Source organism: Herpailurus yagouaroundi, unplaced genomic scaffold, assembly GCF_014898765.1.
Source record: "Herpailurus yagouaroundi ecotype Mexico unplaced genomic scaffold, PumYag 186, whole genome shotgun sequence".
Lineage (NCBI taxonomy): Eukaryota > Metazoa > Chordata > Mammalia > Carnivora > Felidae > Herpailurus > Herpailurus yagouaroundi.
The window spans coordinates 15,325,056-15,341,212 of NW_024412417.1; the positions used below are offsets into that span (position 1 = coordinate 15,325,056).

The window sequence follows — 16,157 nt, forward strand, 5'->3', positions numbered from 1 at the left end:
GCCGGCCGAGCCGCCAAGTTCCGTCTGTTGGTTATTCCGAGAGCTCCAGGGGCGCTGACCTGAGAAACGGCTTTCCTAGTGAAGTTCATGATCAAGTGCTTGCGAGTTCAGCGAGGATGTAGTCTGGTGGGAGGCAAGGCAGCGGCCGTGCACCCCGCTCTGGTTTCTGTTTACTCCGGCAGTCTCGGTATTAGCATTTGGCCTCGAGGACAGAAGTCTGTAAAAATTAAAAGGAGAGGCAGCAGCGCAACTTTGAAACCGGGATCTCAGCTTGTGTAAACTCAAGATCCGGATGAGGGGAAGGGTGATACAATGGACAGGTCCAAGGCTGACCGTACTAAAGGCGGGGTTGTACTCTTGGACACTGAGAACTTTGTTCACAGGCCACAGTACTGTCAATGTGACCACGGGTTGTCTATCTCTGGTGTAAAGGGATGCCATTATAATTAAGCCAAAGAGAAAAATGGGGGAGGGGACTCATTGGTTTAAACTCTTCACCAAATGGTTTCAAGACCTTCCTAAGGTTTTAAATAATACAACATAGGTTTTCTTCATGAAGAACTTTCCTATAAGATTTAACAACTAACAGAAATATATATAATTTGTAACTCACAGTCCGAATGGACTGCTAAATAATGGCATCCCAACATCTGAAATACTGTTTATTAATTTATTGATATGCTAGTTGCAGACCGTGTTCGACTTTACACGCATACCCAGAGTAGGTTAGGTATCATAATCATGTTAACTCTATTATTGTAGGTAATAGAATTTATTTGGCTTTTATTCTGTGACAGTCAGTGATCTCTTATCGGGATATCTGCACTGAGTCCTGATTTAGAGGAAACTAACTACCTGTTGGAAGAAGAGGTAGAAATAGATTTTTCCCCCCTATTTTTCCCAGTGGAGGGGCAGGGAGGTGGAATCTGGGAGGATGAACAATGTCTGGAAAGTGGTCTTCAAAAGAATTCACTAGATAGAGCTATCCAGATTTCTTCTAGCTTATTGTTGCAATATCAGTTTGCTATATAGATCAATAGAGTTTTAATAGGGTGCTTCCCTATATAAACACGACTTTTAATTTTCATACTAATCCTTTGCTGTTTTTGTTTTGTAAAAAAATTTTTTTAACGTTTATTCATTTTTTGAGAGAGAGAGAGACAGAGCGTGAATGGGGGAGTGGCAGAGAGAGAGGGAGACACAGAATCTGAAGCAGGCTCCAGGCTCTGAGCTGTCAGCACAGAGCCCGAGGCGGGGCTCAAACTCATGGACAGGACCAGACCCTGAGACCATGACTTGAGCCAAAGTCGGAAGCTTAACCGACTGAGCCACCCAGGTGCCCCTGCTGTTTTTATTTGTACATTTACATTTCACTTGTTTTCTACAAGTAAATGTTTAAAGTCTCAGGAAATGTAAACAAGTCAGGAAATTAGAAACTCACACTGGATAAATGAATGATCATGATTGTAGCTGAAACTTTCAGTATTTATTATGAGCCAGGCACTGTTCAAACAACTTAACTAACTGTATTTATTCTTTTAGGCCCACAACCGCTTTATGAGGCAGTATTTTTATTATCCCTATTTCACAAAGAGGAAACTGAGGCAGAGAGAAGTTTAGAAACTTGCCCAAGGCAGTAGAGTTGCATCTGAACCCAAGCCGTCCACAATACAACCTGTGCACCCAACTCTGGGCTATACTAGACTATTATTTTCATATACTTGCCAACAGTCACATACCTAGCAAGGGGTGAAGCTAGAACTCAAACCAAGGTGTACCTGAAAATACATATTTAAATCTAATAATTTAATTATAGGCTCATTTCTCAACTTTTAATTTTTACACCAAATCTTCAGTCTTGAGTTTGCTTCAGATAAACTACCATTATTCTTCCCTAAGTTATAACTAGAATTGTTGAGTTTACAGAATACCATCCTGAAAAGACAAGAAGAGCTTATATAAACATGAAAATTTTCAGAACTGAAAGTACATGTATTTAATCTTGGGTTATATTGACTGTCCCAAAGGGGAATCTTATATCTACACATGGGAAATTGAAATAGATCTCTGTCCTATAATACGGCTTATTGAGTTGCCAAGACAAAATCTTTCAAAAGGCAGCCATTGTTTTTAAAATTAAGCATATAGTTCTCTACAGGTAACTAGAGAGGAAGCACTCCCCATAAATGAGAGGTCTTTCCACTGGGCTACCATCATTGATACAGCCAAGAAAAGAAATCCTAACCTTCCTCTTTGATTTTGCAGTATTTCTACCATCCTTGAAAGGTTTTTTTAGGGTGTTTCAACATACCCTGCAGAGTTGCAAAAGTTCAAAATCACTGCCCTAGAGCAGTGTTCCCTACATTTTCTTTTTCTGTTGAGACACCCACAAGGGATACGTGAAGTTCATATGGATAACATACTCTCATAAGCTTACTCAGGAATATAGTCATAACTATGAGATCCATTCTAATTTATAAAGGAGAGTAAATGCATCACAACAGATGATTTTCACACCAGTTGAGAACAACTTGTCTAGAGATCAGTAGTCTGCTAACTAATTTGATGAAAGTGATTTTAGTCTGATTTTAAAGTTAGTCTTTTTTTTTTCTTTTTGGTCTTTTCAGATCAGATATAGTGTAAATAACTACTCTCAAATGTACTCTCCACTCCAGTTCGATATTCTCATTTCATTCTTATAGTGCACATCCAGACATTACCATTCTGCACATGAAGTACCAGGAAGTTTATTTTGAGAGACCACATTGTATTCATTCCTTCATTCAAAAATATTTAGTGAGGTTATTTGATGTGTTAGCTATGGTAGTCCCTGAATGACTGTATATGTTCCTCACCCTTGTAGAGCTTACAGTCTAATGGAAGTAGAAATTAATAGGAACAACTATGGAATTGTAACTGTGACCAATGTTAGGATGGCGAAATACAGAGTGCAGTAAGAGATTATAAGAAAATCTAATTTAAGAGAGAAAGGCATCCTGAGAAAGTGAGAGCGGAACATGGATTTGAGCATCGGTGACAGCTCTCAGTCTCTCGCCTGCTGGGTGCACCTGTGAAAACCATTTGCTGAGAGCCCACAGCTAGGAAGTGTCAGAGCTAGGGTCTAAATCCATAATCTGGCTCTGGAATTTATAATCCTAACTACTCTGTGTGTTGTTTCTTCATGATTACACTACATTTCCTAGTAATGTTCTGCGGAGTTGACGACCAGGTACAGTACGATAATAACAGTTACCAATAATAATAATAGAACACATTTTACGTGCCACATTCCTTTGATTTCATGACAATTCCGCAAGGAAGTCATTATTTTCAACATTTTACACGTGTGAACGCTGAGATTTAGAGACGTTAAACAACTTGGCCACGGATTATACATTTCAATGGGGCCGACTTCCTTGAGGATGAAAGGGTCATTCCTATAAACAAAATAAGATTCTTGATTGGTCTTTGTAGCATCACTTTTGTATGCTCGCAATTCTTTTTTATGTGTTTTTGGGTTTTTTGTTTTGTTTTTGCTTCCTTGTCCCTGGATATATTCCCAAGACTCCAGTCCTCTGAGCAGCTTTTTTTTTTTTTTTTAAGTAAAATTAATAATAATAGTCCCTAACTTGTTACTTAACAGTTTATGAATTATGATTATTTATTTTATCACTGAACCCTATGAGATAAATATTAACTTCACTGTGTAAACTACTTGGCCTTGACATGGAGTCCCCACGTGGAATATTATTGGATGTAGAATTTTTAACCATTACATGTAATTCTAAGAAAGAAGGAATCATTTCAAGGAAAAGTTACCATTCTTAGTAGGACAGGCTTCCCCACAACTTGCCACCCATGGATTCAAGGGCAAATGATTATGGTCTTATAACGGAAGAACATGGCACATTTTCTAACACTTGGTAGATCTGGTTTCTCAGAGGCTATTTAATGTTACCTCTGGTTCAGGGCTAGTGATTCTTGTTCAGTTATGTACGTGTAATATGTGATGAATTAGATTTGCTTGATTTTATGGCCTGCCTTCTTCAGTTAAAAATCTGGCTTTGGCAATCATACGGAAGAGATTCTATCAACTTAGTGCTAGTAACTGAATTAATTAGTTCATTTAATTTCTTTTACATGCCACTAGCTTGCAAATTAAATTATAGGAAAACCATCCAAGAAACAGGAATAGTTTTTACCAGAAAAACTGAGAAAAAGTTTTTTGCATATGATAATGAAGCTGTGAGGAATTAATTTAAAAGGAACTAAGGGACTAATAGTAATACCTATTTAATTCACCCTCATTCTTTAAGAGACTGTGCAACAAATAGGAAGAGTATAAAAAATACTTTCTTAGTCTAATCTTTGTATATGGCAAAATGATACACTTAATTCTTTTTTTTTACGTTTACTTATTTATGTTGAGAGAGAGAGAGAGAGAGAGCCGAGAGCAAGAGAGGAGCAGAGAGAGAGGGGGAGAGAGAATCCCACGCAGGCTTCGTGCTATCAGCACAGAGCCCGACGCCAGGCTCAAACTCACGAACCATGAGATCATGACCTGAGCAGAAATCTAGAGTCTGACGCTTAACTGACTGAGCCACCCAGGACCCCTATATTGTTTTTAAATTTAATATGTGATCTAGACTTTTTAAAATTTGGTGATCATAGTTTTTGCACATCTTGACAATGCCAATATTGGGGCAGGACGTGGATAGTCAGTTTTAGTCTAAATATGTATCTTTTCTTAGGAGATACTGTTTTTTCTAGATTATGATTGATTATATATAATACATCATTTCATAAATGAGTCCATATCATATTCAACAGTAGCACAACATTTAAAAAAAATTTTTTTTTAACATTTATTCATTTTCGAGAGACAGAGAGAGACAGAGCATGAGCAGGGAAGGGGCAGAGGGAGGGAGTCACAGAATCCGAAGCAGGCTCCAGGCTCCGAGCTGTCAGCACAGAGCCCGACACAGGGCTTGAACTCACGAACTGCGAGATCATGACCTGAGCCGAAGTCGGATGCTCAACCAACTGAGCCACCCAGGCACCCTGATAGCACAACATTTTTATATTAGGTTTATATTCTAGGCAGATACAGTGAAGTAAAAGATTTTGCAATTAAAGAAATAAATGAAAGAACCGTTTCATTCAGAGTACTTATTAAATATTACCTATTTGTCTGAGATTCAGAATTTTTTACTGGTAAGTGTCCAAACAGTATCTTTAGAGTAACTTAAAACTTTAATACAAAAGTCAAGTTTAACCCCAGTTTTCTTTCATCCTGCAGTGAGCCCACTAAATTCAGAACTAGCAGTGGGGATGAGCTTCCCTAGGGAGACATCTTGTGTATAATGACTTACGAAAGAAACCCACTAGAAGGTGGTAATGGCGACATCCCATTTGCTGCCAAAGACTATGGTTTAATGTAAATATTCTGTTGCTCTTTAAGTAGGCCCTTATTAATGATCAGACAAGATCATTCTATACAGTTGTTCCTATCTCTAACTCTACTGTAACAGTGTTTGATGGGGGGGGGGGGGAATTTACCTAATGCTATGTATGTATATTATTTGAACAATTGAAGAAAAAAGCTAACATAGAAATGATAGTACCAGTTTAAGTTTTGAAGGATCATTTCTTAAGATGAAACTAAATGAAAAGACTGTTTATTTTAGCTATTTCAGTGATCAGCTGTTCTCTTACTCTTGTCTGAATCATGGGCCAGGCAGTAACCTACATCAGTGAGGCAGGCCAGATGTAATACAAATGGGAAAAGCAAGGACTCTGGAAAGCTGGAGAAAGCTTACCCATCCAAAAAGAAATGGTGAACGCTCCGTTCAGTTCATTGATGCCAAATTGGGTATCAGCCCAGGGTTGGCAAACTTACTTTTCTTTTTTCCCTAAGAGAAAAGCTATAAATCTGGATGCTTACTTAAAATCTTTAACTTTTACAACGTTGGCACCTAAATGAAAAAATATAAACATTATTTGGGCCAAACAAAACATAACCTGTTGACCAAATGTGTTTCACCAGTTGGCAACTTCTGTCAGGGGACTGCTTTCTTCCTTCCCATTCTTATTGTCACCTTGATAGTTTAGGACCACGTTTGCTCCCCGTTAAAATCTCCTGAGAGTCTCCCAACCTGCTCTCTACCTTCTGGGTCTCCCCACTGCAGTCCAACTTCATGGCCCCTGAATCAGTTCTCTTAAATATGACCTTGATCTTGACACAGCTCTTCCTCCAAAAGCTTCAGTAGATTCCTATCTCCTACTAAATAGTGCCTTTAGCCTGACACTCAAAATCTTTAACAATCCCGTTCTTATATACAGCATAGCTTCCCTGGCTTCTAAGGCCTTTTGGGAATCCACTAATTCAGTAAAACTAAGCCTTCTTGCTCTTTGCCTCCAAGTTTTTGTTCATGCCTTTCTTTCTGTTCTTGTTCTACCACTGTATCTGCATGATATCCAGTTGCCTTTCAAAGCTCAACTCATATCTTGTCTATGAAGTCTTCAGAATCCGTTTAAGCTTCTGTAGGCAGAGGAAAAGGTGAATGGGCATAGACCTGGGTTTGGAGTATTAACTCCACCTTTTCCTAGTTGTGTGAACTAAGCAAGGTACTTGATTTCCTTGAGCTTTAGTTTCCTCATTTTTATGTGAACTGTGCGTAATAACACTCACCTTAGAGAGGGGTTGTGCACTGCATTGTCATGGTTATTATTCTCTCCTGATCCCATATCAAAACGTGTTAACCTTTTTCTGAACTAGATCTGTGCTGTCCAATACAGAAAGCACTAGTCATGTGGCTTTTTAAATTGAAATAGATTAAAACCAAATTAAATTGTAAATTATTTCCAGAGTCACATTAGCCACATTTGGAGCGCTCAGTAGCTACACGTGACTAGTGACTACCTTACTGGACAGTGCAGAATTATCGAACGTTTCCGTCATTCACACAAAGTTATGTTGTTATATTGGACGGTACGGCTCCCAGTACTTAATAGCACTCATATAGCACTTAGAATATATTGCCTTGGATTGTCATTATTTATTTACTATCTTAGCTCACCTACTAAATTGTAAAATTGTATAAGGAATTATGTGATCAAGTGTTACATATATTTATCTTCCACAGTGCCTTACACCAAGTAAGTACTTAGCAAATATGTAGTGAGTGAATAAAGGAATAAGTATCTGATTGATTTCTGTGTTCATATTATGAAATGGAAAGAAGCAATTAGAGCTGGAAGGGACCAAATTGCTTAAATAACTGTTTCCAATCTTGCAGGTACAAGAATGCTTGAAAGTCATGTGTTCTTTGTGCTACACCTAGAAGTTGGGTATACTTAGCTCCATATAAACTAGGAACATATTTTTTCTACTATAAACTATAAATGAACCATGTATATGTAGTATGCTTCATTTAGGGTGCCTAGTTGTAATCAACAGAAACCAATTCTAGCAATTTACGTGGAAAAGATATTTGCTAAAGGATATTGGATAGGTCACAGAATCTTTAGGAAGATTGGAGATCCTGTGCCAGAGGTTAGGAACGTTGTCCCAAAACATACTGCGGAACTAATCCTAGCGAACTAACGCCGCTGCTTGGCGCAGATAACACAGCTTACACTATTGTCAACCTTCGATGTTGAATCACTACGTACTGTTATAGGACCTTCCTGGAAATTCTGTATTGCGGCCAGCATCCTCATTAGAATGGGAGCCTGTGGTGTCTCAGCTTCTTTGCTTCTCTAGCTTCAGATTCAAAGTTTGAGGTAGTAGTGTCTAATCCTCAGTAGCAGAACCTCAGTCATTGTTCATGCCCTATCTGCCAGGCAGGCTGGAAAAATGATACCCCCAAATTTTAGCATCTACAATTGAAGGATGGGTTTTTTTTTTCTCATACGTAGGAAAAGGGTTCAAATGCTAGTGACCCAAACCATTAAGAAATATCGACTTAGTAATATAAAATAATTACCAGGGGAAAACCCCTTAAACTTAGCCTAATTACCTATTTTTAATATTTTTAAATACTAGTTTGCTCTTGGGTTATTCTCCTCTTTGCTTGATAACCATAAGCAAATAGGAAAAGGGGGAAAAATCTATGAAAGAAGGCTGAGATAAAGACTATTGCTCTCTTATTTTTAACTTTTTCTATAGATTTGGCTACCCAAATATCCATGCACACTCTTATTTTCCATACAGATCATAGTCGGTCTCTCCCTAGAAAGACGACCTTAAAATGCCATTCATTTACTGCATGCAAATTGAAATCTAGGATGTTTGAATGATGTGTAGCTGTCTTCCTTATATCCAGATGAGGCTTTTCATGTTATAGTGACCTATAGTAAACCTAAAGGTAAGTCATCTGTTTACAATACATTCAATTTAAACGGTAGAGTAGCAACAGGATAATGAAAATCAAAATTCTCATATAGAAGAGAGAATAGGAAATACAAAGCAATGAATTGTCCACAAGAGTGATCAAATCCCACTTGGAAGGAATGGCAAAGATTGACAGTACAATACGTTCCTTGGTTTATTTATCTGACAACCTTGGTTCTGTTTTCTGGAAAAGTATTTCTTTGTCTTTATTCTTCATTGACCACAAAGATTTGCATTGAAAACGAGGCTGTATACTATTCATTGCCTGCTTCTTGCTAGTGCACATTGGGAAACTCAGTAGTTACTTTAAGAGTTGAACAGACTTGGGGGGCCTGGGTGGCTCAGTCAGTTGAGTGTCCAACTTCAGCTCAGGTCATGATCTCGCGGTCTGTGAGTTCGAGCCCTGCGTCGGGCTCTGTGCTGACAGCTCAGAGCCTGGAGCCTGTTTCAGATTCTGTGTCTCCCTCTCTCTCTCTCTGCCCCTCCCCCACTCATGCTCGCGCGCTCTCTCTCTCTCTCTCTCTCTCTCTCTCTCTCTCTCTGTCAAAAATAAATAAACATAAAAAAAGTTTTTTGTTTTTTTTTTTTAAAAGAGTTGAACAGACTTTTCCAACTGGGCTTAGTTTTTCAAAAGTTCAATAGCTGTACAGTCTGTTTAATTCCAGTCAGTTTCAAGTATGAGTAACTTTAACCAAACACCTCATTTGACAAAGATTTTAAGCCTTAAGATTCTGTTCTTTTAGTTTGTAGCCTCTGTGCTCTGCCCACTTCCTTTGCACTCAAGTTTAATGGCATCTACCTTGATGTCATCTGAAAACAATGGGTTTGTGTGGGAAGGCAACGCCTTAATCCATTTTGGCCAGCAGTCTCTCTCAGCTTTCAAATGGCAAGACCCCACTTATTTATACATAATTTTCTTACTGCAAGTTTAGAATGATTTCACATTATTCCAGTTTTCAAAAAAAGATTTGTATGGCATTTTATAATTTTCGAAACTGTCACATAGATTATAGTATCAGATCTTTATTCATCACTTCTCGGGCCTATTTCTGGGCCGTGTTCTATTTCATTGATCTACTTATCTATTCTTCCACCAATACAATATTGTCTTGATTTCTGTAGTCTTGAAATTTGGTGGTGTCAGCCTCCAACTTTATTCTTCGTTTTCGATATTGTATTGACCTTTCTGGGTCTTTTGCCTCTCCATAATAAACTTAAGAATCAGTTTGTCAAAATCTACAAAATAACTTGCTAGCACTTTGATTGGGATTGCATTGTATCTATATACCAATTTGAGAAGAACTAACATCTCAACAATATTAAGCTTTCATATTCACAAACATGGAATATCTTTCCATTTATTTAGGTCTTTGATATAATTCATCAGAGTTTTGTAGTTTTCTTCATATTATACCTAACATTATTTTTTTATATGCTAATATACATGATATTGGTTTTTTTATTTCAAATTCTGTTTAGTCATTGCTGGGATATAGGAAAGAAACTGACTTTTGTATATTAACCTTGTGTTTTACAACTTTGCTATAATTATTTATTAGTCTAGGAGTTTTTGTATCTATTTTTTTCAGATTTTCTGCATAAACATTATACTATCTGTGAGCAAAAACAGTTTTATTTCTTCCTTCTCAATCTGTATAATTTGTATTTCTTTTTTTTTTAATTTTTTTTTTGTGTGGTCTTATTGCATTAGTTAGAATTTCCAGTATGCTGTTGAAAAGGAGTTAGAGAAAGAACATACTTGACTTGTATTGAATCTTGGTGGGAGAGCTTTGAGTTTCTCACTATTAAATTTGTTGTTGGCTTTAAATTTTTTATAGAGCTTTTTTATTAACTTGAGAAAGCTCTATTCCTAGATTACTGAGTTTTTATCATGAATACATGTTGGATTTTGTCAGATGCTTTTCTGGGTCTACTGATATGATCATGGACTTTTTCTTTTCTAACTTGTTTATGTGATATATAACATTAAATAATTTGTGAATACTGAACCAGCATTGCATAACTGAGATAAATCCGACTTCATCATTTGACTTGCTAATATTTTGTTGAAGGTTTTGAGTCTGTTTTCCTGGGAGATATTGGTCTGCAGTTTTTTGTTCTTATAATAGCCCCTTTGTTTTACAGATGAGGATCAAGACACAAAAGAGTCAAGGTCCTTTTTAACTTCACAAATCCATAATTTTTCACTCTATATTTAATACTATTTGCTGTGGCATCATTTGATGAAATCTCCACTTTTTGCTATGGATAGATCCAAAGTGACACGTTGAGAGATAGAAATGCAAATGTATATAATAAGGAATAGCTATTTCTGACACATTTGTTTGAATTTTATCATAAATATCCTTTTTTTTTCATCTTTATGGTAATTTTTTAAAGTTCTTAATTTTGATTCCAGTATGGTTAGCACAGAGTGAGTGTTATATTAGTTTCAAGTGCACAATGTAGTGATCCAACAGTTCTATGCATGACTCAATGCTCGTCCTAAGTGTACTCTTTAATCCCCATCACCCCCACCCACCTCCCCTCTGGTAACCATCAGTGTGTTCTCTATAGCTAAGAGTCTGTTGTTCGGTTTTTGTTTTTTTCTTTTTGTTTCTTTGTTTTTTTTGGGTTTTTTGCCATGACGTTCATGAAGTCAGAATTTAGCAATAAATTAACATTTTCCCATTTTTCATAATAAAACAACAAAGCATGAATTGGTCTGAATCTCAACAATGTTCATAAAACAGTTTATTTTAAGTTAATTTGGACATGCAGTGAGAACATGAGATGAGGTTTCAAGTCACTGGTTACTGTGGAATCAGAAATTAGTGTCCAAAATACTAAATAAGATGGAAGGCAGGCTGCTTTGAGAAATAAGCATAGGCTTTGACATTGCTAGGGTTTGGGTTCAAGTGTAACATGTGTCACTTGCTAGCTGTGTAACTTAGGCAGTTTCCTCAAAAAGAAAATGATAGTGAGAATAACCACCAGGTAACACTCTTATGAGGACTAGAAGCAGGTAGATGTTATATCCAAACATCTCCACATACAAGTAAGTCAAGACACAATAGCTCTTTCTTTCCTTCCTTTGATGTGAATTTAGTAATTGAATTTTTCCCAACTTTTATTGTGAAATATTTTAAACATTCAAAAAGAGCGTAGTAAAGTGAATGATTGACCAATTTTTCTTTGACTTTATCTTCCGGTCTCTTCCCTGCTTCCCTTTCTCTCTCTCTCATGCACACACAGTATGCATTTTTGCTGAGTATTTGAGAGCAAGATAAGATAAGCATGTAGCTCCTAATTTAAAAAAACTACATAAACAATAAAATTAACAAAAAATCTCTATCATCTAATGTCTCTTCCTAATGCAGTTTTTTCAGTTATCCCCAAATTGCATTTTATGGCTTTTTGTTATATTTTTTCCTCAATGCGGGATCTAGTCAAGGCTCATTCATTGCACTTGATTGTTAGGTAGAATCTTAAACAGAACTTTTACCTGTTGTTGTTTTTTTTCCATGATACTAACTATTGAAGAATCCAGACAAAGTTGTCTTGTAGAATATCTAACAATCTGGATTTGTTTGATTGTTATCTCTATTCCCTGTCTTCCCTGTTAACTGGACATTAGATCTAGAGACATGGTTAGTTTCGGTTTAAATGTCACAGGTGAGGGGGCGCCTGGGTGGCTCAGGCTCAAGTCGGTTAAGCACTCGACTCTTGGTTTTGGCTCAGGTCATGATCTCACAGTTCATGAGTTTGAGCCCCACAGGGGGCTCCACACTGACAGTGCAGAACCTGCTTGGGATTCTCTCCCTCTCCCTCTCTCTCTGCACCCCCCACTCGTGCTCTCACTCTCTCTCTCTCTCTCTCTCTCTCACTCAAAATAAGTAAATAAAAACTTTAAAATTTTTTTTTAAATAAAATAAAATAAATAAATGTCACAGGTGATATAAACTTTATACATCCATCAGTAGATACATAAGTTTTCTCACTCTTAGGTGTATGCTCATTTTGATCACTTGGTTTAGAGATGACTGCCACTTTCCTTCTAGGGAGGAAGAGATGTTTTTCCCTTTATAATTACTAAATAATCTCTGAGGTAATACTTTGGTGCCATGTGAATATCCTATTTCCCCAAAACCTTTATCAAATGATTTTACTTATTTATTTTTTAATTTTTTACATGTTTATTTCTTTTAGAGAGAGAGAGGGAGACAAAGTGTAAGGGAGGGTCAGAGAGAGACACACACACACACACAGAATCTGAAGCAGGCTCCAGGCTCTGGGCTGTCAGCATAGAGCCCAATGCCGGGCTCGAACTCACAGACTGTGAGATCGTGACCTGAGCCAAGTTGGATGCTTAACTGACTAACCTAGTCGGGTGTCCCTCATCAAATGATTTTAACATCCAGTACTGATCCTTGCCTGAATCATTACATCAGGAATAGTAATTTTTTTTAATGTTTTTATTTATTTTATTTTTTTTTTCAACGTTTATTTATTTTTGGGACAGAGAGAGACAGAGCATGAACGGGGGAGGGGCAGAGAGAGAGGGAGACACAGAATCGGAAACAGGCTCCAGGCTCTGAGCCATCAGCCCAGAGCCTGACGCGGGGCTCGAACTCACGGACCGCGAGATCGTGACCTGGCTGAAGTCGGACGCTTAACCAACTGCGCCACCCAGGCGCCCCTGTTTTTATTTATTTTTGAGAGAGAGAGAGAGAGAGCGAGCGCACCAGCAAGGGGGGGGGGGCAGAGAGAGAGGGCGACACAGAATCCAAAGCAGGCTCCAGGCTTTGAGCTGTGTCAGCACAGAGCCCGACGCGGGGCTCAAACTCACCAACCGTGAGATCGTGACCTGAGCTGAAGTCAGACACTTAACTGACTGAGCCACCTGGGCACCCTGGGAATACTGATTTTAATTTAATTCTTATCTGAAAGACAGCTGAGCTTTTTAAATAAACTATTTAAAAATATGTATATTAACTTAGTCCCTTTACATTATGCCATATGGTATAAATTAATTTAGTATTGATAATTTTCCTACACTTATTATTATTTACTTATGGCATGAAATATTTTTCTATTTTTCTATAGATGAGCATTTTAAACTTATTTATTGTTTTTTAAATAAAAATAAGTGGTTTCATTAATGGTATATTTATACTATGGTGAATTCTAGTACTGCATATTAATTTCACATGCAAAGAGCAAACTAAAACGAGTTACGGGTGAAAAAGGATGTCAGAAATTAGAGACATCAAAAAAATCTGTCTCTATGAGGAGACTAAGGAGATACGATGACAAAATATAATGTGACATGGATTAGAAGAAAAAATTTAGATTAAAAACCAAGGGGATCTCAGTAAAGCATAGATTTTAGTCAATAGCCATGTATCAGTATTAGTTCATTAATTATGACAAATGTACCATAGCCATGTAAGATGTTAATAATAGGGAAAAATAGGTGTGGAGTATACTGGAATTTTCTGTACCATTGTACCAATTTTCCTGTAAATCTAAAGCTATTCTAAAATTAGAAGTTTATTAAAAATTATATTAATGTTTTTAAAATATGAATCTGAAGTTTCAGAACAATGATTAAAATTTCTTTCGGCATACTAATAAGATAAAAGCGATGAAAGCACTTATAAAAAAAATACCAAATGCAGAGTTTTAATTAAGAGGACTGTATTCAAAGTGATAAATATTTAAATGATGCTGAAAAAAGGAAAAAATTACAAAACTTAGAACCCATTAGTTTCAAGAGAATGGAATACTGTGTTGTGGCTAGTGTTTGTGTATCTCCTAGAATTAGTTAGGTTATGCTGTGATAACAAATGACTCAGAATTATCAGTGGCTTAACTCAAAGAACTCATGTCTCACTCCTTCTGCATGTCCATTGAGTGCCATACTTGTGGCTGTGCTCAGGGACCCAGGTCAGTGGAGGTGCCTGTTGCTATCTGCTTCCACGTAGAAGAGGGGGGACATGGTGACTCTCGCTTCAGCTGTTGGAGCTTCTGCCCTGAAGTTACAAGGGCCAGTTTTGCCCACATCTCACTGGGCTCAGCAAGTCACATGACCACACCTAACTTCAGAGGTGTACATAGGTCACCCCTATGGGTGCATAAACTTCAGGGGGGGAAGGTGAATATATTCAAACAGACCTAATGTCTATCGTAATTGTGACTCCTGTTTGTCGCTCACCGTATTGTAGCTATTGACTCCACAACTGTCGTGATAGTTACGACAAAGCTGTTGGAACAAATGGATTTGTGGCAAACTCTGAAGCAATCTTAGAAATCAACTGCTACTTTCTGTTAATTTCTATTATTTTGATTGTTGATGCAGATCCTGGGTTAGCTCAGAAGAAATGATCAGATAATTGCGCCTGTTTTGTTGAGATTTTCAGAGGTTTGAATTGCATGTATTATAGTAAGAAGCCCTGACACACATAAGTACACAGCTTTTATATGCAATTATAGTACTACTTATGAGTATCCCAGAATTGGAAGTCCTGCAAGTCAAACAGGTAAATAAGCCTACCTCCTTCATGTCTTGATATATAATCTTTAGATGGGAAGTTATGTCCACAGGGGCCACCATAGAGGTGGGAGGGAGTGCTGGAGTTAATTCTTAAACTTGAAAGTTGGAGGAGTTGGAGGGGTTAGGTGGAATAAAGTTCTATTTGAAAATCTTCTACTAAAGGGAAACTAGCCGCTCTGGACCTCCGTTTTCTTAACGCTACAATAAAGGGGTACATAAACCACAAAGGTACACTGGATCCCTGAGACAGCTTCTGAAATTCTATGAATCGATAATTTTAGAAATTCTGATTTTTAATGCATTTTTATATTCTCTAAATGTGATGCAAATGGCTTCCCTAAATTATACTCACTCTGGGAAATGGTAATGTTTAATAAAATGCAAAATCAGTGCCTTATTAACGCACATAAATTGTGGCCAAAACTAAAATTAAAGTCAGCTTTTAGAATCTACCAACCTCTCCCACCTGTTTCTATAAATCGTTTCCCACACTAATTGTCAGGAGAATCCTGACTCTACAGTAACCCTGCCTGCAAACAGGAGACGAGACCTTCCAAGGGCTAGGAAGCAGGAATGGGTTCTGTGGACACAAGATTTGGAAAGAAGCCCCCATAACTCTAAGTTCGGCGTTTCATTTTGAGCCTCATCTGGGGGCTTAGGAAAGTTTCCAAATCAGTAGCAGGGGGGACCTTTAGTCACTCAAAGGGTTTTCAGATATTATTAGGGGAAACTGACCCTTTGTTGTTTATTTAATCAAGTGGCTTTCTTTGAATACACAGGGTGCCAAGTGAATGAGTCATCAGACTAAGCAGAACAGAATAACAAGGACACCTCCTGTGTTCGGCTTTCTGCCTGTGAGCCGAAAGGCTTTCTGCCTTTCGACCTGAGCCGAAGTCGGACGCTTAACCGACTGAGCCACCCAGGCACCCCTACTATCTGAGTATTTTTAAACATCCAAACATAGGCGCATATCTTATATGTATATATGTATATGTATGTAATGTGTATATACACACACACGTATGTATACCTTTAAAAACATTTTTTAATCATGGCTGTTGAGTTCCTATGCATAATTTCAGTTGGTCCACTCCTATGGTCACAATAGGTAATTTTTATAGAGCTTGCCAGTTAGAAGAAAACGTATCTAAAAAATCACCTATTGCTGCCTAACAGTTTTCACAAATTTAACAGCTTAACACAACA

General features: G+C 37.5%; 1 protein-coding gene across 50 annotated transcripts in view; it reads left to right on the forward strand.

Annotated features, from left to right (window-relative positions):
• RIMS2 (regulating synaptic membrane exocytosis 2) overlaps positions 1-16,157 on the forward strand; it is a 617,389-nt gene that overhangs the window by 585,441 nt on the left and 15,791 nt on the right. The window lies entirely within an intron of this gene.